This window comes from Psammomys obesus, unplaced genomic scaffold, assembly GCF_907164565.1.
Source record: "Psammomys obesus unplaced genomic scaffold, mPsaObe1.curated_primary_1811, whole genome shotgun sequence".
NCBI classification, from domain to species: domain Eukaryota; kingdom Metazoa; phylum Chordata; class Mammalia; order Rodentia; family Muridae; genus Psammomys; species Psammomys obesus.
The window spans coordinates 20,906,704-20,918,463 of record NW_026591598.1 but is presented as its reverse complement, the minus strand read 5'-3'; the positions used below and the strand labels follow the sequence as shown (position 1 = coordinate 20,918,463).

The window sequence follows — 11,760 nt, the reverse complement described above, 5'->3', positions numbered from 1 at the left end:
ATGGCTGAAAAGAGGGAACAAGGTAGGAGAGGGGTCTCAGAGAGTTAAGAGGGTAGAGATCAGACCTGGTGAGAGGACAGAAGGCCTGTAGAGAAGAGAAACTGAGGGTGGGGACATCACTATGACAAGCTAGAGACCTAACTCAGGGTAGGCTCCTGGGAGCATGTGAAAGAGACTCCTAGTAGCAGAGGCTGTAGAGACTGAAGAGGACACCCTCTAACAGAAAGTACTCAACCACTGAGCCACTTCCCTATCCCTGATCTCCTTTCTTTGTTTTCATTCAGTCTGGATCACCAATCTAAGGAGTGTTGTTGCTTGCCTTCAACTATGCTAATCCAGAAATCCCTTCACAGACAGGTGCAGGTAGTTATTTCCTTAGTTATTCTAAATCTCATCAAGATCAACTATTGGGTCTGTTGAGGAGACTGAGTGGGAAGAAACCACTGCTGCCAAGCCTGCTGAACTGTGTTAAAATGAAGAGTTTAAATTAGCCTGGGTGACTCCACTTTGAAATGAGGAGCCATCTTGACTGGGAGCTGAACTCTTGTACCAGGAAATATCACAGAATGTGCGCTTGGCAAAAAACAAAGTTACCTCTCCTAGGAACAGCCTCCAGGAAATATCACAAAATAAATACTTGACAGAAAATAGAGACAATCTCCCTGGCAATAATCAATGAGAATTGGTTAGGGAAAGTCTCCCCAACGTTCCAGATGTAGTTTAGAAGAATGGCAATTGTGATTATCTAGAAGGTCACCTTGCCACTATGGCTTTTACCCAATCCTGTAATGTCAAGGCATGAACCACCCTGCTTGCCGTTTTGCTTGGGGTCCCACTTCTCTACTGCTGCATCAGTGAGACTTGGGTCCCAAGTTCTATCTCTCTCCTAATAAAGCTCTCTTGCTCTTGTATCAAGTCGTGCCCTGACCTGAGGGACTTCAACAGAGTTCCTAAGGAGAAGATTGGAGGGAATGGGTGGGAAGGGACGAGAAGCACAAGAAATGAAGGCCAAGTCTATTCGTCTGATCAAAGCCTCCTTTATTAGAAAGTTTTACCAACTTATATAGGGAGAAGGCAGGAAACGGGGAAGGTTAATTTACTGCTGCAGGAAATAGGAAGAGTGCTTTCATGGGTTAAATATTGTACCTGTAAGAAACCATAAGGATGGTTTCTAAAGATATCTTACGGAAGCTCTAACCAACGGATGTCCTCACAATCTGTCACCATGATTTAGGGTCTTAGATAACGCTTTCACTAAATAGCTTTAGGTCTCCACTAAATGACCTTTGCTCTCTACTTGGCTTTGGCTTCAATAACTACCTTTGTCTCCACTAGATAGCTTTGGCTCATTAATTTACTTTGGCTTCAGCAGATACCTTTGTCTCCACTAGATAGCTTTGACTTTGACTTCTGTAGATAGCTTTGGCTCCCGGCACTCAGGGAGAGAAGGGGAATCTGCTCTGTCCAAGGACCTCAGTAGGAAGTGACTGGGAGGAGATGCCTGAGAGTATCTGAGTATGGAGAGATGTTACTCCTCCCCTCCAGTCTCATCACCTCCCTTCCCCCCTCCTCTCAGTCCTTTCTTCCAACTATTCCCTTCCCTCCCCTCTCTTCTCCTTTCCACTTCATCTCCCCTTCCTCCTCCTCTCCCCACCCCTCTCTTCTCTTTCGTTCCTCTCCCTCCCCCATTCTCCTCTCTCCTCCATTTTTCTAATCTAAATCCTCTCCTCTCCCCTCCCATCAATCCTCTCCCCTCCTCTCTAATTCCCCTCCTCCTTCCCTCCCCTTAGTATCTCTGCTCTCCCATCCTCTCCCCTCCTCCTCCTCTCCTCTGCCTTCTTCCCTTCTCTTCTCTCAATCTTCCACCTCCCCCTTCTCTCCCCTCAGTCCTCATCCTCCCCCAACACCATGTGGCTTCCAGCAAATTCAGGTCAGGACACAAGGCTTGGAAACAGGCCCTTTTATCTCTCTGGCCCAAAGCCTTTAGCTTTCATGGCCTGCCTGATCCTCTCTAGGTAGGTGAGTCTGCATGGAGAGTCCAAGCTGTTTTGACTCTGGGAAAGTTCTTCAGAATTACACAAAGGGAAAATGGGGGAATAACTATTCTTACTTGTTCAATCATTTCAGGATGTAACCACATTCAGTCTCAGGTGCATAGAGGACCATGTTCAAGTGGACTCCACCCACCCCTACACATACTGGTATGCTGTTTTTCTTTTTCCTCTCCAGGTACCGAAAGCTTCCTGCCTACCCACATCCTGTTGCTATTCAGGACTGTATAGCTGCCTCAACCCATTTCCTGAAGGACCCGAAAGCCTATGGGGTGGACCCCTCCAGGGTTGTGCTCTGTGGAGACAGCATAGAGGTACAATTGTGGCTGTCATTCTCCAAACCTTCTTAGGCAGACCAGATCTTCCACAGATCCGGGCTCAAATCCTGATTTATCCAGTACTTCAGTTAGTCAATTTACAGTTACCCTCACATCTGCAGAACCACAATGTCCCATTCATCACCAGAAACCTTCTTTTGAGCTGCATCTATAGGTATCTAAACATTGACAGCTCCTGGAGAGATGCCTTACTGACAGGAGCTTTTATTCCCCCTGACATCTGGATGAAATACAAGAAGTTTGTTGGCTCTGACAATATTCCTGAAAGGTTCAGGAAGAACATTCAGCAACCTGAGTTTCCTGGTCCTTTTAACAAGGCTGCCTATCTAGAAGTCAAACACTTTCTGGATGTAGGAATTTCTCCCCTTGTAGCAGACGATGAGGTCATAGCCCAACTTCCAGAGACATTGCTGGTGAGCATGAACCGGGACATTTTCCGAGATGACACCTTGCTCTACAAGAAGTGTTTGGAAGAACAGGGGGTCCCTGTGACCTGGTACAACTTGGAGGATGGCTCTCTACTTGGCTTTGGCTTCAGTAACTACCTTTGTCTCCACTAGATAGCTTTGGCTCACTAGTTGACTTTGGCTTCAGCAGATACCTTTGTCTCCACTAGATAGCTTTGACTTTGGCTTCCATAGATAGCTTTGGCTCCCGGCAGAGTTGTCTCCTGGTGATCTCTGAGGGTCCCCTGATTCTGGCATAACAAAAATTGTCATATAAACAACAATTGCTGTTTCAGCCCTGATATCCTTGCCTTCATCTTACAAAGATGCCCGGGGTCAGTAAGCCAGGCCTCTCCTCCATAAACTGCCTAGGCTTGTTCTATTCTCCATGAAGAACTACCAGCCCCAGTTCTACAGCTGACTGTCTAGTTTAGAAAATTGCTGAACCTGGGGTTCAATTTGTATCCCTAGAGAAATCCTCACGTAAAGCCAAAGAAACTGTTCCACTGGCAGAGCACTTGCCTAGCATGAGCAAAGCCCTGGGTTCCATCTCCAGCACAGGAAACAAAACAAAGCAACCAGACCGCCTTAAGGGGCCATCTTCATTAAAAATTAAACAATATTCTGCTTACGTCATTGCAACCGTGGACTTTAGGCTTTTCCACTCATGCCCCAGTTCCTTAAATAATGACACTGAGACTTTATTATCTGTGAATAAATGCCTAAGCCATAAGTTTTGGCTTGTTCCCTGACCAGCTCATAATTTATTTTACCTGTTTATTCTGTTCTATGTGTGCCATACGGCTGGATACCTCTCCTCAGGTTCACGCATTTCTCTTCCTCAGAGTCTGGGTGAATCTCACCTCTGACTCTATCCCAGAGTTCCTCTCTTCTGTCAGAACTCCCATATCCTATTTCCTGCCTCAGCTAAGAGACCATCAGCTTTCATTGACAAGCAATGCTTCCATACAGTACACAAGAGATTCTTTCTACATGATGAGAGAACCATATCTTTAAAGATTTATCATTATTATTTTTATTTGTGTGTATTTAGGGGGAGGGCTTACGTACATGTGAGTGCAGGTGCCACTGAAGATCAGAGGCTTCAGAGTCCCTGGAGCTGGAATTTCAGACAGTGCTTGGAACTCAAGTCCCCTGAAAGAACTTAACCACTCCTCCTCTATCATTGGACTGGGGGAGGGGCATAGGAGAAGAAGAGGGATGGAGGGTGGGATTGGGAAGGGATGAGGGAGAAGGCTACAGCTGGGATGCAAAGTGAATAAACTGTAATTAATTTAAAAAAATTTTAAAGCAAAAAAAAAAAAAAACTCTTAACCACTGAGCCATCTCTTCACCTGCCCCCAAATGGAACCATTTTCATTATAAGGTCAAGAGACACATTCTGGTACTAGGGAAATGACTTGGTTGCTAGAGTACTTGCCCAGTGTGCACAAAGTCCTGTAGCCAAATAAACCCGGGCATAGTGGTGCGAAGCTGTAATCCCCGGATGCAGGTAGCAGAGGCAGGAGATCCTGGGGCTCAAGTTTAGCTGTGGACTTACAATGTGTTTAAGCCATGCGAGAGGGAAAGAGAAGATGGTGACCAGGAGAACAGACTCTGGTCTCTCCTGCTGTTTTTGCAAGGCCTCCCAGGAGGCAGATGGCCATTTCTTTGTCCTCTTAATCTCTTAGTTTTCCTGGTTGGCAACAGAAGGGCTTATTTCTAATATACCTAGATGTTTTGTTTTGTTTTGTTTTGTTTTGTTTTGTTTTGTTTTGATTTGATTTGATTTGATTTGATTTGATTTGATTTGGTTTTGTAGGCCACATGGAGTAAGAAAAGTCAATGAATCGTTCACCCCTTAGGTCTTGGTGTGGGTATTATCTTCTCTGGGTTGCCTCTGTACTAGCAGTGGTAGGTTCTTTCCCTAGGGACTTTGCATGGCACACTGCAGTTCCCCTTTCACAGTCCTGAGCACATGCGGCTCTGATTACACAATGGCTGGATTCAGTTAACGTGGCTCCCAACTTCTCGTGAGCACAGATGGCTGAAAAATTATCTCTGGAGGAAGATAGTATCATTCTGGCCTTAAATCACTTTTGGCAAGGTGAGGAGAAGAGAAACAGCTCCTGAAAGTTGTCCTCTGACCTCCTTATGGTACTTGAGCACAAATGAGCTTACACTCACTTGTACATTCTCTCTGTCTCTCTCTCTCTCTCTCTCTCTCTCCCCGTCTTTCTGTCTCTGTCTCTCTCTGTCTCTTTGTCTCTCTCTCTGTCTCTCTCTGTCTCTCTCTCTCTCTCTCTCTCTCTCACACACACATTTTAAAACAATTTAAGAACTCAACTACCTCAAAATAATGAATAGGTCTGGGCAAAGTGGCTCAGGGGATGAAAGTGTTTGAGACAAAAGCCTGACAACCTAAGTGTGACGCTCAGGGCCATACTAAAAGGAAAGAACCAACATATACACGTTCAATGTGTACACCACATACACAAGCCAAAATAATAGAAGAAAAAAACCTAATAGTGTGACTGGTGGTTATTTTCTTAGAAGTGACAACAAAAGTCAGGAAAGAGGGGCTGGAGAGATGACTCAGTGTTCTCCCAGAGGACTGAGATTCAATTCCTAGCACCCACAGTTGCAGCAGCTCACAACTGTCTGTAACTACAGTTCCAGGGGATCTGACACCCTCACATAGACATGAAGGCAGACAAAACACCAATGCACATAAAATAAAATAAATAATTTCTTTTTTTTAACTCAGAAAAGAGTAGAATGACCTGTTCAAAGTGCGAGTAAAATTAACCACTAACAAGAATTCTGTGTTTGGGCTGCAGAGATGGCTCAGAGGTTAAGAGCATTGGCTGCTCTCCCAAAGGTCCTGAGTTCAATTCCCAGTTAACCACATGGTGGCTCACAACCATCAATAATGAGATCTGGTGCCCTCTTCTGGCATGCTGGCATACATGCAGGCAGAACAACGTATACATAATAAATAAATCTTAAAAAAATTCTGTGTTCAATGAAAATGTTCTTCCGAATGAAAGCAAACAGGATATTTTGGATATTTTAAGATAAACAGAAACATAGAGAGTTTGGTGCAGTCAGAACTGAGTCAAAGGAAATTTATTCTTTGGGAGAAAAGAAAAATGATCCCATACGGAAGTCAACAACGCAAGATGGAATAAAGAAGTATGCCAACCAGAAGATAAGCCAAGGCCATCAGGTCTCTCCTTCCACAAAGCAGGTCCTAGGGCAGAGCTCAAGCCACCATGTTTGTTGGCAAAAGTGTCTCCACCCACTGAGCCATCTCACTGGCCTCTTCTCACCATGCACGTGGGCAAGGGATTTGATGTGTCCTACTGTTATAAAACCTGTGCTTGCCGATCCAGAAGCTCTCTGAACTCAACCATCTCTAGCTTTTCAGGTGTCTTCTGGAAATGGCTGGAAACATCACTAGCTACTTGTGATTAATTCAGCCTTCAACCTCTGCCTCCACTCAGTGGCATAAAACTCAGACCTGACTGAAGAGAATTCACTACAAATGGTGAAGGCGACTTCTGATATCTGTTTCAGGAGCTGGGGACATAGAATTATTTATATGTCACAATATCAAAAATGAACCTCTCAGTGGGTACAAGGTTGCAAGCCTTTAATCCCAGAACTCAGGAAGCAGAGGCAGGTGGATCTCTGAATTCAAAGCCAGACTGTTCTACATAAAGAATTCCAGGAAAGCCAGAGCTACACAGCAAAACCCTGTCTCCAAAACAAAACAAATGGGCTGGAGAGATGGCTCAGAGGTCAAGAACACTGGCTGTCTTCCAAAGGTCCTGAGTTCAATTCCCAGCAACAACATGGAGGCTCGAAACCATCTATAATGAGATCTGGTGCCCTCTTCTGGCGTGCAGGTGTACATGCAGGCAGTATAGTGTATAAATAATAAATCTAAAAAAAAAAAAATTAAAAACGACAAACAAAACCACTGTCACAGCAGATGACTGCAGATGCATGAATGAGAATTCAGCCATTAATGCTCAGGCAGGAAACATCTTGCAAAAAATAAAGGCACGAAACCAGGCCATTTTTCTCACGCACGTTTTGCCTGAGGAAATGAAGTTAATTATGTCACTTGCTTTTATTATTCCAAGATTAGTACATCTATTTAAGATTTCTGTGTCAGTTTCTAATGGGCCAAGTGTAAGGATAAGTAGGTGCCTGTATTTAATAAACGACTGTGTTTAAGGACAGCTGTATTTAAGGTGGGGAGGAACAGAACCGATGGAATGAGTGTGTGTTGCAAAGGGGACTCATTAGGTTGGCTTACACGATGCAGGCTGGGTTGTCCAACGATGGCCGTCTACATGCCGACGAGGCTGAGAACCTGTTCGCCCTTCAGCCCAGGTTGCTGGATGCCTCAATGGTCCCAGTCTGGTGCTGAAGGCCTGGAGGATTCCGGGGCGGGGGGTGGGTACTGGTTAGAAGTCAGCAGAAGCCAAGGACTGCAGCGGCAACCATGGACAGATGCACTCAGAAGCAGGAAGTGAAAGCAGGCCTGGGCAGCCCTGCCTTTCTCTCAGAATTCCTTGTCTCTGGGCCAGCCCACTGTGGGGGACAGTCTCCCCGCTCAGCTGAACCTTCCTAGAAATACCCTCACAAACCTGCCAAGAGGCACATCGCTTAATGGATTCGGAGCCAATCAATTTGACAACCAAGATTAATTCTCACAACAGATTTGCCAATTCTGTGGGGTAAATATTCCTGCCTCGACAGTAAGCAACTGAGATTCCACAACACTGGGGGGAGATGGCGGCTTCCCTCACAGGAAGTCACAGCCTAGTTGTAGCCCCAATCTATATAACGTTTACAAAGAGGCCCTGGGGTTAGGGATGGCCCACCAGTTAAGAGCACTGGCTGCTTTTGTAGAAGACCCAGGTTCACTTTCCAGCACCCACATGGTAGCTCACAACTGTCTGAAACTCCAGTACCAGTGGAGCCTGTACAGTCTTCTGGCATCTACAGGCAGCGACATGTTCTCTCTCTCTCTCTCTCTCTCTCTCTCTCTCTCTCTCACACACACACACACACATTCATACAAGCACACAAAACTGAAAAATTAATCTTTATTTTAAAAAGAGAGAGAGAATGAGACCAAAAAAGTTTGAAAACCACTGCTCTAAGGAAATGGCTATCCCTGGGCTCAGGAGATGATTGTGCATTGTAATTAATCTTGATTGTCAACGTGAGTGAATTTAAAACCATCAAGGAGACTGGTGAAGCATCCCTGACTGTTGCTGGCTCTCGTGTAATGCCTTGATCTCTTAAGGGATTTGTCATCGGGAGGTGGTGAAATGAGGAGGCTGGCACCTGGCAGGAAGTAGGCCATGGGGCCTGTCTCGGGGGCCGTATTTTATACAGTCTCCTTCTGTATGTTCCCCTCTTTGTTCCCTATCTATTACAAAAGAGTATTTGTTCACAGGGCTACCAAAGTACCACACCAGTCGTAGAAAATAATGCCTGTGCGGAATCTGTAAGAACTGAAATGTAGTCATTACTTTTAAGCCCTAATTATATGGAATAGGTTGTGCCTTGGATGAGGGGTCCCATGGATACGTCTGCTCCAAAAGAATCAATCTTAAGAGACTCGGCCAAACTGCAACTTGACTGTCAAGGTCATATCTGAGACCAGCTTTGTGGTAACAGATGGTTCTAATTGCAGCCTAGCCAGTAGCCTCACTAAACCTCAGTCAAGGATGCTGCTAGGACGGGCATCTGGCAAGGCTAAGTGCACACATCACTGTCCTCTGAAACCTGTGAACCTTGATTCCAAAACACCCATATGCTGGTCTTGTTTTAGCCTTTAACACCTCACCCCTTGTGCCAGCTTCTCTAGATGTGCCTGTGATTCACTATTGCACTTTCATCCCAGGTTGGAAGTTCTACTTTATTCCTGAATAAATCCTTAAATTTTAGAGTCTTATTATGCATGAAAGATACACCTCAGGCTAGAGAGATGGTTCCGCAGTTAAGAGTGCTTCCTGGTCATACAGAGGACTCAGGTTCAGCTCTCACTACCTACGTCAGGCAGCACACAACCATCTGTAACTCCAGTTCCAGGAGATCTGATGACCATGTCTGACATCAAGAGACATTTGCACCCATGTGGTACATATAATCTTTAAAGACACAAATGTGTGTGTGTGTGTGTGTGTGTGTGTGTGTGTGTATGAATGATACATCTCCATATCAGAAACATGTTTCAGAGGGTTAAGAGCTTTCCATGCAAATCTGATAACCAAAGTTTGATTTCTGGAAGCCACATAACTATTCCACAAACTGTCCTTTGATCTGGACACACATACATCATAAACACACACACACACACACACACACACACACACACACTTTACAAAAAATTTTAAAGCCAGTATCTTTTTGTTTGTTTCTTTATGAGTGATTCTGAGATTGACAACCAGCCTTACAAACATTAAGCGCATGCTCTATCAGATAGCCGACTTTAAGAATGAGTACATTGGAGCTAACTGTATGAAGAACAGACAAGAAAAAGCAGGGCAAGTATCTTCAGGGTGTGAAATGAGCTTTGAGTGAGAGAAGGTGTGGGGAACACTGCTGAGTGCTGATGGTTTTCCCCCTTGACCTGCCTAGTGATTTTAGGAGGGGTTTGCTTTACCCTATCTTACTAATCAATACACTTATTTATGTATTTTTATTATTTTAGTGTGTGTGTCTGTGTTTCTCTGTGTGCATATATGCACATGGGTGCATTGCCTATAGAGGCCAGAAGAGGGCATCAGATTTCTTGAAGCTGGTGTTGCGGATGGTTGTAAACCACTTGAAGTTGGTTGTAAACCACTCAATAGGGTCCTGGAAACTGCACCTGGCTCCTCTGCAAGACTGCCATCTCTCCAACCCTGAAACATTCATTTAAACAACTCTTTACAGATTTTTTTTAATTGAACTTATGTTTGTGTATGTTTTACTGATGTAAATGTTTTTTTCCAAACACAGAAGTCGGAAGAGGGTGTTGGATCTGTGGAACTGGACTTACAGATATTGGGGGCTGCCAGCTAGGTACTTGGAACTATACTTGGGCTCAAGCTCCTCTTTAGTGAAGCTTTCCAGATTTGTGTTATAGTCATAATAAAAGATTTTACTGGTGGAATTATGCAGAAATCATGAATCTCTGAGCTTTGACTGAAAGATATCCCATTTTTCTAAATACCACTGTGCCCTCACTGTGGCTATTTCAGACAAAAGTTTCTTCTGGGGCTGGAGAGACAGCTCAGTGGTTAAGATCACTGGCTGTTCTTCCAGAGGACACAGGTTCAATTCCTAGCACCTACATGGTGGCTCACAAATCTCTATTACTCCAAGCTGAGTGGTGACACATGTCTTTAATCCTAACACTTGGAAAGCAGAGGCAGGTGGGTCTCTGTGAGTTTGAGGCCAGCCTGGTCTACAAAGCGAGTCCAGGACAGCCAGGGCTACATAGTGAAACCCTGTCTTCAAAACAAAACAAAACAAATCTTTCTAACTCTAGTTCCAGGGAATTTAATGTTTTCTTCTGGCCTCCATGGGCAATAGGCATGGATATAGCATATAGACATACATGTAAGCAAATCACCCATATATAACATAAAATAATACTTAATTTAAAAGTTTCCTCTATAAGTACATCTTTTGGGTTAATCCTTTTCTTTTTTTTTTTCTTTCTTCCCTTTTCTTTTTGACTCTTTCCTCTTCCTCTCCTATTCATCCCTTTCCTTCCTCCCTTCTTTTCTTCCTTGGCAAGGGTTTAAACCAAGGGCCTTTTCACATGTTATGCAAGTGCTCTGCCACTGAGTTATATAACATGCCCTAGAGCAGGCTTTCATAAAAGCTATAGAATATTGCATCATATAAACATACTCCACTATCCTGTACCAGCTCCCTGCAGATTGATATCTTCGTGGCTCCTGAAACTTTGGCCTAGAAAATAATCAAGACATTAGGGTTCTGTCTCATTGAGCTGAGCAGAGGTCTAGTCATTAAAGCACTGCAACCTCACCTTACTTACTTACTTAGGATTTTATTGTTATGAAGAGACACCAGGATCACAGCAACTCTTAAAAAAGAAAACATTTAATTGGGGCTGGCTTACAGATGGGAGGTTTAGTCCGTTACTATCACAGAGAGAAGCATGGTGGCATGCTAGCAAGACACTGTGCTAGAGAAGTAGCTGCGAGTTCTGCACCTGGATCTGCAGGCAGCAAGATGAGAGAGCTATCCACTAGACCTGGCTTGAGCATCTGAAACCTCAAAGCCCACCCCCAGTGACACACTTCCTCCAACAAGGCCAAACCTCCTAAATGCCTATGGGGGCATTTTTTATTCAAAACCACCACAGCACCAAAGATACAGAATGTGAAATGCTTATGGAATGAATGAATGAATGAATGAAGACTGAATGAATGTACTATATTGTGTTAGTTGCATAAGCAATGCAGCTTCATGGATGCCCCTTAGGTGGAGTTACAGGAAAGCAATGGAGGGAAGCCAGTGATTTAAGCTGGAGTTAGAATAGATGGAATTTCTGGGTGTCTCACCAGGTGTAATTTTAGGCAACTGAACCTCTCTGTGAGCTTCAGCCTCCTCAAGCATGAAGCAGATATGATTGCAGCACCAGCCTCCAAGGGGTATTGTGAGTGACTGTTAGTATCTTAGCATGGGCTCACATATCAGCACTAAGTACTATTAGAATTCATCTCACCTGTAAGAAAGAGTCCAACTCACTCCAGTTACAAAAACGGTGCAAGGGCGTTGGCCCTCTTGACATGACAACAGAGTCATCCGGCCCTTTCATTACTGCTCTCACTGTGGTGCCTTTTCAGTCTGGCTCATTTCTTGGGGGACCAGCTCTTCTCC

The 11,760-nt window shown here is 44.4% G+C and overlaps 1 pseudogene; it reads left to right on the top strand.

The window, feature by feature from the left end:
- Positions 1 to 3,095, top strand: LOC129679944 (arylacetamide deacetylase-like 4 family member 1; annotated as a pseudogene).
- Positions 3,096 to 11,760: the final 8,665 nt, after the last annotated feature.